At 38.1% G+C, this 18762-nt stretch overlaps 1 long non-coding RNA gene across 1 annotated transcript in view; it reads right to left on the bottom strand.

Annotated features, from left to right (window-relative positions):
• LOC119130967 overlaps positions 1-18762 on the bottom strand; it is a 38444-nt gene that overhangs the window by 3055 nt on the left and 16627 nt on the right. Inside the window, exon 4 of the long non-coding RNA XR_005099568.1 lies at positions 6221-6299. This is a non-coding gene — a long non-coding RNA (uncharacterized LOC119130967). The remainder of the gene's footprint in view (positions 1-6220; positions 6300-18762) is intronic.

Genomic DNA, 18762 nt, shown 5'->3' with positions numbered 1-18762 from the left:
AATGAATGCATGCATGCATGAATGAATGTATGTATGTATGAATGTATGTATGTATGTATTAATGGATGGATGTATTAATGAATGAATGTAATTGTGTATGCAGGTATGTATGTGTGTATTAATGAATGTATGTGTGTATGAATGAATGAATTGTATGCATGCATGCATGCATGAATGTAGAGATGTATTAATGAATGTATGTATGTATGTATGTATGTATGTAAGTATGTATGTATTTATGTATAAATGAATGCATGCATGCATGAATGAATGTATGTATGAATGTATGTATGTATGTATTAATGAATGTATGAATGTATGTATTAATGAATGAATGTAATTGTGTATGTAGGTATGTATGTGTGTATTAATGAATGTATGTGTGTATGAATGAATGAATGAATTGTTTGCATGCATGCATGCATGAATGTATAGATGTATTAATAAATGTATGTATGTATTGTAAGTATGTATGAATGAATGAATGTGTTTATGTATGTATTGATGAATGTATGAATGTATGTATTGATGAATGAATGTAATTGTGTATGTAGGTATGTATGTGTGTATTAATGAATGTATGTATGACGTATACATTCATTAATACATACATGCATTCATTAATACATACATACATACATTCATACATACATTCATTCATGCATGCATGCATTCATTTATACATAAATACATACATACTACATACATTCATTAATACACACATACATACCTACATACATGTATGTATGTATTAATGGATGTATGTATTAATGAATGAATGTAATTGTGTATGTAGGTATGTATGTGTGTATTAATGAATGTATGTGTGTATGAATGAATGAATGAATGAATTGTATGCATGCATGCATGAATGTATAGATGTATTAATGTATGTATGTATGTATGTATGTATGTATGTATGTATGTATGTATGTATGTATGTATGTATGTATGTAAGTATGTATGTATTTATGTATAAATGAATGCATGCATGCATGCATGAATGAATGTATGTATGTATTAATGAATGTATGAATGTATGTATTAATGAATTAATGTAATTGTGTATGTAGGTATGTATGTGTGTATTAATGAATGTATGTGTGTATGAATGAATGAATGAATTGTTTGCATGCATGCATGCATGAATGTATAGATGTATTAATAAATGTATGTATGTATTGTAAGTATGTATGTATGTATGAATGAATGAATGTGTTTATGTACCTACATACACAATTACATTCATTCATTAATACATACATTCATACATTCATTAATACATACATACATACATTCATTAATACATACATACATTCATACATACATTCATTCATGCATGCATGCATTCATTTATACATAAATACATACATACATACACGTACATACATACATACACACACACATACAGATTACACTCATTAATACATCTATGTATGTATGTATGAATGAATGAATGTGTTTATGTACCTACATACACAATTACATTCATTCATTAATACATACATTCATACATTCATTAATACATACATACATACATACATACATTCATTAATACATACATACATTCATTCATGCATGCATGCATTCATTTATACATAAATACATACATACATACACGTACATACATACATACACACACACATACAGATTACACTCATTAATACATCTATACATTCATGCATGCATGCATGCATACAATTCATTCATTCATTCACACACACATACATTCATTAATACACACATACATACCTACATCCACAATTACATTCATTCATTAATACATACATTCATACATTCAGTAATACATACATGCATGCATACAATTCATTCATTCATTCATACACACATACATTCAGTAATACACACATACATTCATACATTCATTAATACATACATACATACATACATACATTCATACATACATTCATTCATTCATGCATGCATGCATTCATTTATACATAAATACATACATACTTACATACATACTACATACATTCATTAATACACACATACATACCTACATACACAATTACATCCATTCATTAATACATACATTCATACATTCATTAATACATACATACATACATACATACATACATACATTCATTAATACATACATACATTCATACATACATTCATTCATGCATGCATGCATGCATGCATGCATTCATTTATACATAAATACATACATACATACACGTACATACATACATACACACACAGATACAGATTACACTCATTAATACATCTATACATTCATGCATGCATGCATGCATACAATTCATTCATTCATTCATACACACATACATTCATTAATACACACATACATACCTACATCCACAATTACATTCATTCATTAATACATACATTCATACATTCAGTAATACATACATGCATGCATACAATTCATTCATTCATTCATACACACATACATTCAGTAATACACACATACATTCATACATTCATTAATACATACATACATTCATACATACATTCATTCATGCATGCATTCATTTATACATAAATACATACATACTTACATACATACTACATACATTCATTAATACACACATACATACCTACATACACAATTACATCCATTCATTAATACATACATTCATAAATACATACATACATACATACATACATTCATTAATACATACATACATTCATACATACATTCATTCATGCATGCATGCATGCATGCATTCAGTTATACATAAATACATACATACATACATACACGTACATACATACATACACACACACATACAGATTACACTCATTAATACATCTATACATTCATGCATGCACGCATGCATACAATTCATTCATTCAGTCATACACATACATTCATTAATACACACATACATACCTACATCCACAATTACATTCATTCATTAATACATACATTCATACATTCATTAATACATACATGCATGCATACAATTCATTCATTCATTCATACACACATACATTCAGTAATACACACATACATTCATACATTCATTAATACATACATTCATTCATGCATGCATGCATGCATTCATTTATACATAAATACATACATACTTACATACATACTACATACATTCATTAATACACACATACATACCTACATACACAATTACATCCATTCATTAATACATACATTCATACATTCATTAATACATACATACATGCATACATACATACATACATACATACATACATACATACATACATTCATTAATACATACATACATTCATACATACATTCATTCATGCATGCATGCATTCATTTATACATAAATACATACACGTACATACATACATACACACACACATACAGATTTAATACATTCATTCATGCATGCATGCATTCATTTATACATAAATACATACATACTTACATACATACTACATACATTCATTAATACATCTATACATTCATGCATGCATGCATGCATACAATTCATTCATTCATTCATACACACATATATTCATTAATACGCACATACATACCTACATACACAATTACATTCATTCATCAATACATACATTCATACATTCATCAATACATACATAAACACATTCATTCATTCATTCATACATACATACTTACAATACATACATCCATACACGTACATACACACATACATATTACATTCATTAATACATCTATACATCTATACATTCATGCATGCATACAATTCATTCATTCATTCATTCATTCATTCATACACACATACATTCATTAATGCATGCATACATACATACATACATACATACATACATACATACATACATAAACACATTCATCCATTCATACACACATACATTCAGTAATACACACATACATTCATACATTCATTAATACATACATGCATTCATTAATACATACATACATTCATACATACATTCATGCATGCATGCATTCATTTATACATAAATACATACATACATACTACATACATTCATTAATACATCTATAAATTCATGCATGCATGCATGCATACAATTCATTCATTCATTCATACACACATATATTCATTAATACACACATACATACCTACATACACAATTACATTCATTCATCAATACATACATTCATACATTCATCAATACATACATAAACACATTCATTCATTCATACATACATACATACTTACAATACATACATCCATACACGTACATACACACATACATATTACATTCATTAATACATACATGCATGCATACAATTCATTCATTCATTCATACACACATATATTCAGTAATACACACATACATTCATACATTCATTAATACATACATGCATTCATTAATACATACATACATTCATACATACATTCATTCATGCATGCATGCATTCATTTATACATAAATACATACATACTTACATACATACTACATACATTCATTAATACATCTATACATTCATGCATGCATGCATGCATACAATTCATTCATTCATTCATTCATACACACATACATTCATTAATGCATGCATACATACATACATACATACATACATACATACATACATACATACATACATACATACATACATACATACATACATACATAAACACATTCATTCATTCATACATACATACTTACATACATACAGACATACATGTACATACATACATACACACACACATACATGTATGTATGAATGTATGTATGTATGTATTAATGAATGCATGTATGTATTAATGAATGTATACGTCATACATACATTCATTAATACACACATACATACCTACATACACAATTACATTCACACATTTATGTATGTGTGTATTAATGAATGTATGTGTGTATGAATGAATGAATGAATTGTATGCATGCATGCATGCATGAATGTATAGATGTATTAATGAATGTATGTAGTATGTATGTAAGTATGTATGTATTTATTTATGTATAAATGAATGCATGCATGCATGAATGAATGTATGTATGAATGTATGTATATGTATTAATGAATGCATGTATGTATTAATGAATGTATGAATGTATGTATTAATGAATGAATGTAATTGTGTATGTAGGTATGTATGTGTGTATTAATGAATGTATGGTGTGTGTGTATGAATGAATGAATGAATGAATTGTATGTCTGTATGTATGTATGTATGCATGCATGCATGAATGTATAGATGTATTAATGAATGTATGTATGTATGTATGTATTGATGAATGTATGTATGTATGCATGCATGTACGTATGTATGTATGAATGAATGAATGAATGTATTTATTTATTAATTAATGTAATTATGTATGTATGTATGTATGTATGTATGTATGTATGTATGTATGTATGTATGTATGTATGTACGCATGCATGCATGTATGTAGCTAGTCTCATGCAGTCATATACATGACTTGCACTTTGATTTATTGTTTACATGTTTGAAACAAATCAATTCATTTATTCCTCATTCATTCATATATAAGGTCATAAATTGAGTGAAGGACGAATTTTTTTTAACGGCTTCAAAATGGACAAGAAATGCAGACAAAAGTCACTCTTGCAGGCATAGGCCCAGCTTGGAAAGAAAAAAAACCCACCATGAGTGGTTGAAAACGAAAAGCTAGTGAAGGGTCACTTGTGGAGCTGCCTGCCTAATGGCCACAGCCACTGGAGGAAGCAGCCTCTTAATTGACCGCATTGTGTTGCCTGCAGATGGCATATTAGACCATGGCCGTTCAAATCACACGTGACTTGGACGCAGCCAAATGGCCCGTCGGCCAAGGCATTAACGACAGTAACTCGCCAAGAGTTGGAGGTCAATGGCATTTTATCTCGCTTTTCTTCCAGCGCAACATCTGAGGACCGGGAAAAAATAAAAAGGCCCTGCATAAGAGGTCCAAATGGGCCAAAAAGGGAAGCGGCATTAAACATAGACATTGTGGAACAGGATGTGCTTCAGCAGCCCACAACTGCTTAAATGATTCAGTAAGCTTCTGTAACCTTAATTGTGATTCATTCATTGTGATTCAAGAATATATGAGTGCAAGAATTGTTATAATGTCTGTATACATGTGTGCACACACACACTAACACTCAATACATATGCTGAGGAACAGACGTAAGCACATCATTGCTAACTTTAGCCTGAAGCGAGTAACCCATTTACACAAGGAGGAATGCATTGTGTTAGCATTAAGCTATTAAGTTAGTTGAGCTGTGTGATTAATTTTGGTGTGCGTGTTGCAGCCTTACCGTCACTCCGGATGACCCCGACTCTTCCTGTGAAGTGGAGGCAGCTGGAGGCCGTAACGTCACACCGCCACATCATTTTCTGAGAGAAACACACACACACACACACACACTGTTGTAATACATACATATTGTGATATAACATAATATACTGTTGGCTGGCTGGCGTCTGTCACAGCAATTGGAGGTGATGTGGGGTAGGGGTGCGGGGGTACGACGTGGGGGGCCTCTCACTGCCACCGAGTCAGGGAGGGTTTGAGGCGCTATGACTGGCGCAGCGGTGAAGTGTCAGGGGTGAAGGGTCACAAGACTGAAAGCTTTCATCTTGTTTGGTCACAAGTGAAAAGATTAGGCCTCATCTTTTGATATTAAGTGCAAATGTCTTCAGTATACAAAAACAAAGGAATTGACGTCGGCGTCCCAATACTTTTGGAGGTGACTGTATGTTGGAATGCACTGGCTGTCCTTAGATCAGTGTTTTTCAACCGGGGTGCCGCGGCACACTGGTGTGCCGCAAAATATTGTCAGGGGTGCCGTGGGAAATTCTCCAATTTGTGCGCCTGTGCGGTGTTAAAAAAAGTTTTAAAAATTTAACGAATATTTAGTATTTATTTCTATTGAATTATTCGACTCTCCATACATATATAGGAATAGGACTTTACGTCTTTCGTTGTAATACAACTGATTTTAATATAGGAGCTTAACAGATTTTTGTTGGCGGTGTGCCGCGAGATTTTTTCCAATGAAAAGGTGTGCCGTGAATGAAAAAAGGTTGGGAAACACTGCCTTAGATAGTAGTGCAGGTGTCCACAGTGTTGTGCCAACTGAAAAGTAGGTCAATGCTTCAAGACAGGTAGCAGCAATTAATTTTGTTTTTGTTCCAGCTAGGGTGGTGAGTTATGTAACGATTATCAGGCCATCACATCCACACCCATCAGCGACTTCAAATATTTGCCGGCCCGCGCCCGACATGAAGTAAAGGAACACCAGGAGGTGAAGGCTGATGAATGCAAAGGCGGCCTGATGAAGGTGTGAATGCTTTACAGGAGCGGCTTGTAAGAACATGTTTACCGCTGCGTCATCAAACATTGCACGAGAGATGAAGAATGATGTGCAGGCCTCGGGCACGCTCCAAGGTGCACTGCAGGTGAACAATGGCGGTGGCCCAATACCATCATGTTGACTTTTTCAAACAAGCTGACATTTTACCGTGATCCGCTGATGAAACGTTTTAAAGCGGGCTAAGTGATTTATTGCTTGTAGCTTGAGTGACTGATTTGATGATGATCAAAATTAACCTGGAGCCTTTTTTTTTTTTTTGGACCAACATTTAGAAAGCTTGTTTGTTGTTGTTTGCACAGGTAGCCAAATCTGTATTTTTTTTTTTTTTTGTGGTCCACTAAAGCAAACAAAGTGTGCCAAGAGCCAAACAACATCCAAGCTAGCTTTTGAGATGGCTTTAAGGAAATTGCAAGACCACAGCCCTCAGCAGCTATTGTTCCAAGGCACTGCTGAGGCGACACAACAGCTGCCAACACAACACGATGTGGCCTGCTTGGAAACATCTGATCGAGTCCTGACCTGGGGGGGGATTTGCATTTGCAAAAAGAGGCCCCTAAAAAGGACGACGCCCATTTTGAATGCAGCCGCTAATACGACACAATGCATCCGCCTCCTTGGAGACATATAGACGCTATAATGCAAAGTCTACATTAGGCTTGAGATGGTGAGTGTGTGTGTGTGCTAAGCAGCACTCAAGACATTTCATTCGGTACACATGCAATCCAATTGAAGAGCTGCATTGACAATGTTGTCGTTGCTAAATCAAATCAGTTTTACCCCCCAGAAAACAATGAGTTTTTTTGTTGCTGTTGACACATTTGTACATGTGACAACATATGACACTTACACACCCCTGCCTGTTGCCTTTTAAACAAATACCAAAGTGCTGTACAACAATCAAATGTTTTGCCTCCTTTGAAAGCGTCAATAGATGTCACAACTGTTTTTGTGATCGCCGACATATGAAAATAAGTAATCGCATTCATTGCATATGAATGCGCTAAATCAAACTCCTCACAGACTGGTTTATGATTAGCCATTGTGGTCCAATTATTCCCAAAGACAACACAATAAAATACTTACGCAACATGTTTCTTTGCGCTTCACAATACGCACTCGAGTTGTTTTTGTGGCCAAGCGACGAGCCATTGCTCACTCCAGGCCCCCACTCGGCGTCGCCGACGAGGCCTATCAACGCCTCTGAGATGTAAAACACGACCTCTCGACGCTCATTCTTTCATTGTGGCATTAATGAGTTGAGCTAATTATCAAGAGGAAACATGTTTGATGCAGCTGTCAAAACACCCGAGCACGCCACACACCTGTGACTCAAAAAACGCACACCGTCGGAGAGCCACTGGGTGATTAGACACTCCTCTCACTGTGCATGTGTGTGTGTCGCCAAGCAACCGTGGGTTTTCCACCACCCCCCTCCCTGGAGCCTTTTATTCATCAATACAAATGGTGGTTAGAGCTAATTATTCTATTTAAGCATTAGACACAAAGGCAAAAGCATTTTATTTTTCCTTACGCTGTGCACTTAAGTAATTGTAAAATATTCTCATAGCTTGTATTGTGAACAATGAGTGTATGTTTGGAACATGTGAAGTTGAACAAATTGATTTGGGAAGTCTATATATTGTTTTGAAATATAGAGCTTATGATGTTTTTTTTTACACAAATTTTTATTTAACTATATATATATATATTTAACTATACATATAGTCGAAGACAATGAATAGAATGAGTATTGAGAATCATGCAATACCCAATATATCCACAAGATGGCAATATGACTCAACAGATGCAATAAGCCAACTGAGCACTAAAGTCGCTTCAAAGCTGACTTAGACTGCATTTTATATACCCCAGTGGAACAAGTAAGACTCCTGAGAAGTGGAAAGGCGAAGAAAGATCTGTTGTAGACAACAGACTCACCAAAACAATCCTAAAATACAGTGCATGTACCGTAAAATACATTTTAGTGGGATCACTGAAAAGCTGCAAAGCCAATAAAATATGAATAAATCAAACCCCTTATGCGATTAAAGACTTTTTTTTTAAAGGCAGCTTGGTTCAGATTGTGAATGAGGACCCAATTATGGCCCATTATGATCTTTGATAAAAAAGAAAACGTGTACGAAATGTATACAAAATAACAATCCTACTATTATTTATTATAATAAGCATATCACATACGACCATAGGAAAAAACTGCTACTACTATTATTTCAACTAATTACAACTAGTAATAATACTACTAAAAATAATTACGATGACTACTACAACTCCTAAAAATAGAATTGCAAACAGCGATGCAAAGAACATGACTGTGATTGCTGAATATTTTAAAGACACTATGTGTCTTAATTTTCCAGACGATCCAAGGCAACATGAGAGAGCGGTGCAGAGTGTTGAGCAAATCCAGAAAGATGATCAACGATGTGTCCTACGAACGCATGATGAGCCTCTCCACGTGGCCCCTGTGGGGAAACTCGAGTGAAGCTGCCAACGCTTTGCTGTCAGTGTCACAGCTCGGAGCCGCCGAGCACATTTCCAGAGACTGGAGCCTTCTCTCTCATTGCGGACGTCTTGACGCTCATGACAAATGACACGCTATCACGCAGCGCAGCGAGCCCTGGATGTGGCGATTAGCCTTACAATAACAATGACAACCCCCCCACCACACACACCACCACCACCCAAAAAAACCCAACAACAAAGCTTCACCGGCTCCCGTGATGCACGCTGAACAGGTCAGCCCCCCGAACCCCCGCAAACTCGCACCCCTTTAGCGTCTGAGCCCCTCTCTTTGGTTCCAATTTTGCCATCCTAATCATAAAAGCATTAAGCGAAATGCTGTTGCCGAGTGAAAAGCGACCAGGTGAAATGCGGGCCCCACCTTTAAAAATTCCATTTCCACTCAAGTGGACAAGGCGCAACCAGGACCATACGGGGGAAAGGGGGGGCTCAGTTGCCCCTCTTCAAAATCGGAATGGCGAGAAGCCACCAAAATTACCCAACAAAACGCGGCAACAGCAGGACTCAAAGATTGGACTTAGGGCAGCACTAAACAGAGCACTGCAGTAAAATGGAGATTATGGCCCAGCTACATGGAGGTAAAAAAAATAACCCACCCTTCCCCCAAATTATAATATAATTACATTCATAATATGATTTCTTAAACAATATACAATAGCATACATGGAAGAATCAGTGTAAGCGCATGCGCAGCAGAGCAAGGTAGAAGTTTCGTATTTCTCGTACATCATAGAACTTTTAAAAGGGGTGCACATGGTCAAAACTTTTCTTTATCGAAAATCTACTGGCTGATTTGATCTGGTTGGATCGTTTGATTGTTTTAATTGATTTTTCCCCCCCCCAAGAAATGACGTAAATCGTTGATTTAGTGACGTGTCTCAATATTTTTGCCCACATGTTGTGGTTGATCGCGACAACGTGTTAGGTTAGCGTGATTCTCCGCAGCCTTAAGAAGTTACATTTGTAGGCTTTGACCACGTTTTTGTTTTCTTGTTTAATAAAAGGAGGGCGATCAGAGCCTCTCCTTTGTGATTACATTAGCCACAAGGGCTGGCAGGCCTCCGTGTCTGCATATAATTTCAGTCATCGCTCTCTATTTGGACGCAGCAGATGTTTCCTCACGTCAACACGCCCCCTGACAAAGCGAGATGGAGAAGGCGTCCTTATTGCAGTGGCGGCCAACCAAACGCCCTCTCCCTTCTCGCCATCAGAGATGCGCTTCACCACCGCGGTATAGGGCAGTCAAAAGCAAGGGGAAAAACAAACAGCCTTTTTTTCTCTCTCGAAAATAAAGGTTGCTTTTGTGTTGTGAGACGCCGGAGGTGAGACGCAGATTGATGGCTTGCTGTGAACGCCTTGAGAAGAAAATAGTGATTCAATGCTCATCACTGACATGTGGTCGACTTGACTTGTCGCATCTCAATTTTTCCTCTTCAGTATTTGGAGCAACATAGCCATGTCAGGCCTACAAGCTTACTAGTTTGCTCTTTATAAAAAAAGAGACAGAATTGTTGGACAGATTAACTGCAGAACAGATCATTTGTATAATAATAATAATAATAATAATAATAGAATCTCAAAAATGGATTATTGTTTTATAATTGCAATTCAACAGACTGAAATAATAACTAATTAAAAAACAGCTCGTCCAACTAAGACAATATGATTATTTACTTGTTTTAAGCTTTTCAAAATTGCTGAAAAACTTTCAAATGAAATAAGCAAATCTAAACGGCTAATAAAGTTCAGGTCTTCATTTTAGGAACGTGATCACTGACGTAGAGCTGGATCAAAATATTTAAATTAAATAACGACGAAACGTACATAGATATATTAGGGGACATTACATGATTATTACTAATGCGCTTACCCGAAAGTGGGAAAATGGTAAAAACCAAACAAACACTGCATTCAATTAAAGCCTAATTTGGTTCGGCTAAAAACGAAGAAAAATACATTGACGCTTTAGCGTTTCTAAAATCTTGACTGGTGTGTGTGTGTGTGTGTTTTAGTGCAAATAAATACGATCGGAGGCCTGCAGGAGAACGAGGAGGAGTGGACGGGGACATCGCTAATGAGAGGTGACATGTTTTCAAACTCCCTTCAGGAGCGAGGGGCACACAAGTGCTCCAAAGTCTTCATGTAATATTTCCTCGGCTTCTCTTAAAAAAAAAAACATTAAAGTGGGAATACGCGAGCGCGCGTCCCACGCACACGCGTACACAGACGGTTGGGATGTTATTGTATCAATTTTACTGGGTCGGCCCCAATTAGGCTATTAAGGCCTTTTCCCTCCCCAAAACGGATTTGAGGGGCTAAAACGCTTTGGTTTCTTGACATCCATTGAAAGTCAAGTTTATTTGACTTTCTGACATGATGTGTGCAAACTTAACATCGAATCAGAAGGACTGCGTAGATCTTTTTTTTCCTCTTTCGTTTTTGCACCATTTCCAAAGTTGGGCGCGGAAAGAAAATAAATAATTTTAAATCGACAAAATAATCCGAGAGTTAATATTTAAAGGCGCGGGGTGGTGTTGGGGGGTTGAGGGATTAATCTTCACCTCGCTTGGGAGAGCAAATAAATGTGGACGCATTTTTTTTTTTAAACTCCAACCACTGAATGGCGCTCGGGAACTGCAAGAAGTATTGAGATGCGTGTGCAATAGAAACAAGAATGAGCGCTGACTTTTTTTTTTTTTTTTTTTGCTGAGCCGACGCAGAATGGAAATGCTGTAGAATGAATTAGAAATGAAGAAAATGGTGACAAAAACAAAAAGCAATCAAATAAAAAAGGAATGATGAGCTATAAAGGGTACTTTCTCATGGAAAATGTCAACTTGTGTTTTTTTAGAAACGTTTCCGAGTTAAGGACTGTCTATGAATGTGCATTTTATTATGTTTATATATTTTAAGTTTCTTTTTACTGAAATATATTTTAGTGAAATAATAATACGTTTTTAGTCTTGTTCTCGCTCATTATTGTAAAATTATCTTTGCTTCTGTAAGGTAACAAGTGTTAATTTTTTTTTACTCAGTTGTAATTGTCTGTCTTAGTGTCACAATCAGCTTTGAGGATTTAAACAGAAATGTCAAATTCATACTTAATGGACTATTTTTAAATTTAAATTACAAATTAAACAAATTGCTCATGGGAGTATAAATATTGAAGCATAATAAGTAAGATTTAACCTCTTATTTAATTAGCGTTTAAAAAAATAAAGTGACAATAGAGTGTGTGTGTGTGTGGTGGGGGGGTGCTCGAGGTGGGTAGGTAAAACTGCCATGAGAATAAATAAAATGAATAAAATATGCAATTACCTGCAGTATTAAGAATGCTTGGCTTGTTTCATATGTCTAAAATTTTGTGTATTTTCTACAGTACAAGCGAACAAGCTAATTTTAAACAACTTGTCTTTTAACACGGGAGAATAAAAAACTAATACACACACACACACACACACACACACACACACACACACACACACCACAGCTCTCAGCATGACGTCATCTTTGCATACTAGGTTGTACCTAATGAAAAGGCCAGCAGGCATGGCATGAGCGCTGTCATGTTATGAGTCTTCATCATAGTAGAACGGTTGTAATAACCTCTCCTGTCCAAACATGCTCTTCCACTGACGGATGATTCATATTCAAAAACTATCACGCTGTTTCTTCTCCAAGTAAGCAACTTTCATATTCACTTCACTGGTTCTTTTATATCAAACAAATTATTGTAGGTGCATTACCTGACATGTTTTGGCGTGTACTTCCGCCTTCATCACTTTCATATTGTTAGTTTTGTTTCCTTTTTTTTGACAGATAAAAGCACCACATTGTCTAACTATGCAAAGCCAACAGAATGCAGAGTCATGGAAATCGTACAACACAACTGAGCTGTGATTATGGATATACTGTAAATATAAAGCGCACACACACACACACGCACACAAGACCGCGATAAATTCATTCGTTTCCTGTCGTTCCAACTCGAGCCACAAATCAACCACTGCATCTTCAGTCTTTATATTCTACCTCCCAGAACAGCCTCATTTTGGGCCATCCATCCGGAGAATGCTCTCCTTGTTCTGCCCATTCTGCTTACATCATCGCTCATTCTCACTAACTGGGAATTAAAGACAAAAAAACCTAATTTGATTATTCCCGCCTCTCATCAAGTGGAGAGATTTTTGCCGGCGCTTGACTGCATTTCTATTCCCACCCAACAGTCCCTTACTTTCTCACTGCTGCCAGCAATTGCTTGAGGAGCATTTCACCAATCTATGGAACAGCACAGCTGTTAGTCTCTAGCTTTTTCGGAAATAAACGCGAGATCTTGGAGAGGAACTGGGGCAGCGGCATCAAGTGAAACGCCAACATCCGCTGTGTTCACTCTCACAACGGCGCAGCGGTGTACGGAAATAGCGAAAGAAAGAAAACTCCACCCACGAGCCCAGTTAGCACATTGCGCTAGGCACGACAATTATTCACTGCATAGGAGGTGGATGCTCTACATCTACATTTTTCCCCAAAAGCCATCAGCTGGTGGTCTCGCTCCATTGTGACACCTCAGCCATCCGAAGCATCAGAGAGTGGCACACCTCCATGCCACTTGCATCGGCTCAACGGGGTGAGACGACTTCTTCAAAGATAAGACGGCGATGCAAAGTGACAGCCAAATGGAAAGTCTTAGACACACTTAAAGAGATTGTTCGCAGCGCAGGGACATTGAATAAAATACAATTGACAGAAAAAAAGGAGAAGATGGCACATGATCTTCCATTTCATTGGCGATGGGCAGATTGAAATATCCCGCCGTGAACCGTCATCTCTTGTTGACGTTTGTTTCCAAGGATGACATTAGCAAGTCACACGCAATTGTCACTACAAAAAATGCCACCGAAGGGAATAAAACGGATGCACCGGTGTCTTCTTAAGAAAATGCCTCCCAATATTTTTCTCCATGCGAGTGACTGACTGGGCACATCCCGCCTGCTGTTTTTACTCTAATGGCGACTTGTGCGCCGCATCTTCTTTGAAAAACTCTACACCCTCATTAGCCGCCACACTACACTTCACATTTCCAGCGAGCCGCTTCACGGACAAAACAACAACAAGTTTGTGGCTGAGAATCAGGCGTATACTTCCCTCATCTCTGCAAGGAAAACACACTCGGGCCCTCAGCACTTGGCCTGATCAAAGACTGACATGTTCTACAAGCACCTGCCACGGCAATGCCAAAAGTGTACGCGGCATTATGTTTAGATTTCACTTGAGTATGTGTGTGTGTTTATTTTGGTATGCTTGTTACTGCACACATTTGTGCAGGCGTTGTGCTCTTCCTCTCATTGTTGCCTGCCACACACCATTAGGAAGGACTGCAAAATAACGCCTTCCAACTCTCCAATTACGAAAAATGTTCTAAAGGCTTTTCAGAGAAATTGCACAGTCTTGAACTTTATCACTTTATTTATATTACAGAAATAACATAATTGAATGCGATGAGTTAAACAATTTGCGTATCATGATTGATCCAATGGGTATTGTGTGTCTTGGCCACCTGGTGGCAGTATAATCCTATACTGTCGCATCGCAGTGATATTCGTCGTTTTTCGCACAGGATAAAGAATATGTGCCACGTGATAATTCATTCTATTTATCTATGGCTATTATTTTTAAACAATCTAATGTTCTTTGATACCAGAATTCATTGAATCATTCAATGAAGGGTGAATGTATTTCTTGTAAATAAAATGAGTATTATTAAAATGAATAGTTATAATTTTTTCTATTGAGTACATCAAGTATGCAAAATTATATTATTATTATTTTCAAACCTAACCTAAGGTTTACATTCAAATATCATCTTTTGACCATCTTTGCTGAAAATGATCTCGGGTCCAATGTATTTCCCTCAATCTAGACGAGCGCACCCCATAATTACCGCAATGTTTATACCTTCAAGCGCTTCAAAAGAAAATGCATACGTATATTTCTAAGCCATAAAAGTCAAGTGTCAAGCAGCACCTCGGAGGGCACCAGCCAAGTGAGTCAGAAACTTCAAAGGGTGACACATGTTCACCTGCATCCCTACCGAACACCAAGATGACGAGAGCAAACATACGAGCCAGTTGTCCAACTATTTCCCGTCTTTGTGTAACAATTTGTGCCCCATACATCACCGTGACAGATGTCCCCATTCAATACGAGTCGCACGGCTTAATCCGCGCATTAAAGTGCGGAATATGATCTCTGCCAAGCATTGTTAACTTTAGGAAAACTTGGAAGGCCTCCATACGGGTTGTAATAGGCCATTAGTTTATTGTCAAATATATCATATCGGGGTGCTGCTACATCGTGCCAAGTGGAAGCAGCTGAAGCAGCTGAATGTTCGTCTTGGAAAAATCATCCAAATAAAGTCAATCTTGAATATTGAGGGGGGGAACGAGTAATACATCCATCCATGTTAAGTCACACAGAGGTCAAAGGTTACTTGCGGGAGATCAACACCTGACAAAACAAATCCAGTGTTCACCTGAGATTAATTTGTGCAAAAGTGTCATACAAAAAAAAAAATCCCCAACATGTTTGAACTCCAGCGAGGCGCTGTAATTTAAAGCGTGTGAACCTTGCCATATCAAAGCTCTTCTGTATCGTTGCGCCTCTGATGGACTTCTGAGGTCAACTTGAAAGGCTGCGACTGCATATGGAATACGAATTGTCTTCAGGAGTGTCTCTGCTAATGCTGTCATTATTCATATGTCTGCGCGGCGGTGGCGGTCGCTGCTCGTAATAATTGGAAATGCAAGTGGCACATGAGAGTGAAGAGGAGCACACAACAAGTGAGCATAAAGGAGGCTAAAAGCATTCCCCCCCTCGCTCTCGACCGCGCTTTGTCTTTCCACTTGAGGCCTCAGGGAGATAATGAGGGCCTTGGCTTTGCAAACATTATTTCTGCAATATGGCAGCTGCCATCAACTTATCTCTGCAGCCTTTGCGTTTGAATATTGCGCAAGCCGATAGCAAACGTGGACAGACGACGGACGACCTGCACTCGCCGAAGAAGATGCTCGACTGGGACATCAAACACTCGCTACCCATGTCGGACCCGCATTATATGTGTATCTTTTGTTCCGACGTTGGACCCCGGCAAAGCAAAGATGGAGAAAATGGGTTGGAGAAGAGGGCCAAGTGATGGAGAGTAATGAGACTCCTCTTGAACTGAATAAACATCCAAAACATACCTTGTGCCTTCCTCAAATAAAGCAAAGTATAATTTTCCCTATTTAAAAAAAAATAAAATAAAAATCACAAAAATGAGGCTGGGATGGATTAATGGGATTTCCATTAAGTTCAATGAGAAAAAAAATATTTTTAGAATCTGCTTCTCTTGTCTACTCTGATGATTTACTATTAGAAGGACGGCCTTTGTTTATCGTCCTTCCGATGTCTCGTGCTGACAGCGGCAGACTATATCAGCATCCTTGGGATATTGTTAAGCCATTAAACAGATGTTGTTAGTTAACAGTGGCATATATTGGAAATCTTAAAGCCCCATTCTGCCGACTCCGGTGGAAATGTTGCAAATCGCTCGGTATGAGGACCAAAGAGAAGCAATAAATCAGATGCATATCAAACAGAAATATTTTGCCGCATTAAGACCGGAGGCGCCATCCAATGAGAAATCAAGCATAAGCAACATTACACTACCTGCCCCAAAATAAAGGTCCAGCAGCTGCTTGTCAGCTTTTCCACCTAGTATGTTGTAAGCTAACAAGCTAACAGGCACTTGGCACCAGGATCAAGGTGAGTGCAAGTTCAAAGGGCAAGGTTCACCCAAATAAGCGACCCTGCGCTGGCTCATACACTCCCGAGCTGTCCATATTTACGAGGTGTCATTTTTATGTGATCGCCAGGCAACAACAGGTTTAAGAGGGCCAATGTAACCTTCCTGGGGGCCCCCAGCTGACCCGCACCTCAGCTACAATGCTTTCCTTGGGCCACAATTAGAAGCGGGGCCTCTGTGAGTCAGCCCGGCATCGAGCTTCCATGGCAGCAGACGCCCCCCTTTCCCTTCACTTGCTGCGCCAAATATTCTCCACACACTTGATGGCCCATTAACAACCTCATATCAATATACAGTGGCGCCTTAAAAGGACTTTAATTCATTCCGGGAAATCAAAACACTTTCAAATCAACTTTCTCCATTGAAGTGAATGGAAAAGGGATTAATCTGTTCCAGCCCATATAATAATGATAAACACAAACACAAAATATTTGAAGAAAAATCGGTTCAACAATTTTTTTCGACCTCTTGCCTATCAACTCTTCCTCAACCCTCATCCTCCTTCCCTCCCCCGCCTAGCTGGCCCTTTCTCCGCTTCTCTCACTGGCACTTGGTGAGCTGTGACAGTTGCCGCCGCGCATGCCCTGCAACACAGTGAATGTGCACCACGAGCTGGCTGGCTGGCTCCGGCCGGCCACAGAGACTTGTCAGCGCCACTCACCGTCAAAACCCAAACTACCAATTAACTCCTGGGCGCACCCCCACCTGCCTGGAGGCGCATTGACCCCCCCCCCCCCCATTCCACACGACACTATGCCTCACCACTACCGCTGGCCTCCAAATCCTGCCGCCGTGCCCCACGAGAAGGCCCGTGACTCGGTGACATGCTCAGAGATATTGTCCCTCCCATCTGGCCGGAGTCTGTCCGTCTGTCAGACCCTTGAACTTGGCAGAAGAGGATAAAGTCAATTTGTCTGTTTGTTTCACTCCACTGTGCTTATAACAGCTCCTCATAATAACAACCGAATTCATATTTTTTTGTTACACGGTTAATTGTAACTTTTACTTTTCAACCCCGTTTGTCAGTACTGCCCACTCTTCTGTCTTCCCCCTCAAAATAAAACATGGTGAAATGTTTGTGTTCCCGTCGCAGTCACAG

This window comes from Syngnathus acus, chromosome 12 (genome assembly GCF_901709675.1).
Source record: "Syngnathus acus chromosome 12, fSynAcu1.2, whole genome shotgun sequence".
In the NCBI taxonomy this organism is placed as follows: domain Eukaryota; kingdom Metazoa; phylum Chordata; class Actinopteri; order Syngnathiformes; family Syngnathidae; genus Syngnathus; species Syngnathus acus.
Note: the sequence above shows the minus strand (reverse complement) of the source record. Positions and strands in the feature narration are given on the sequence as shown.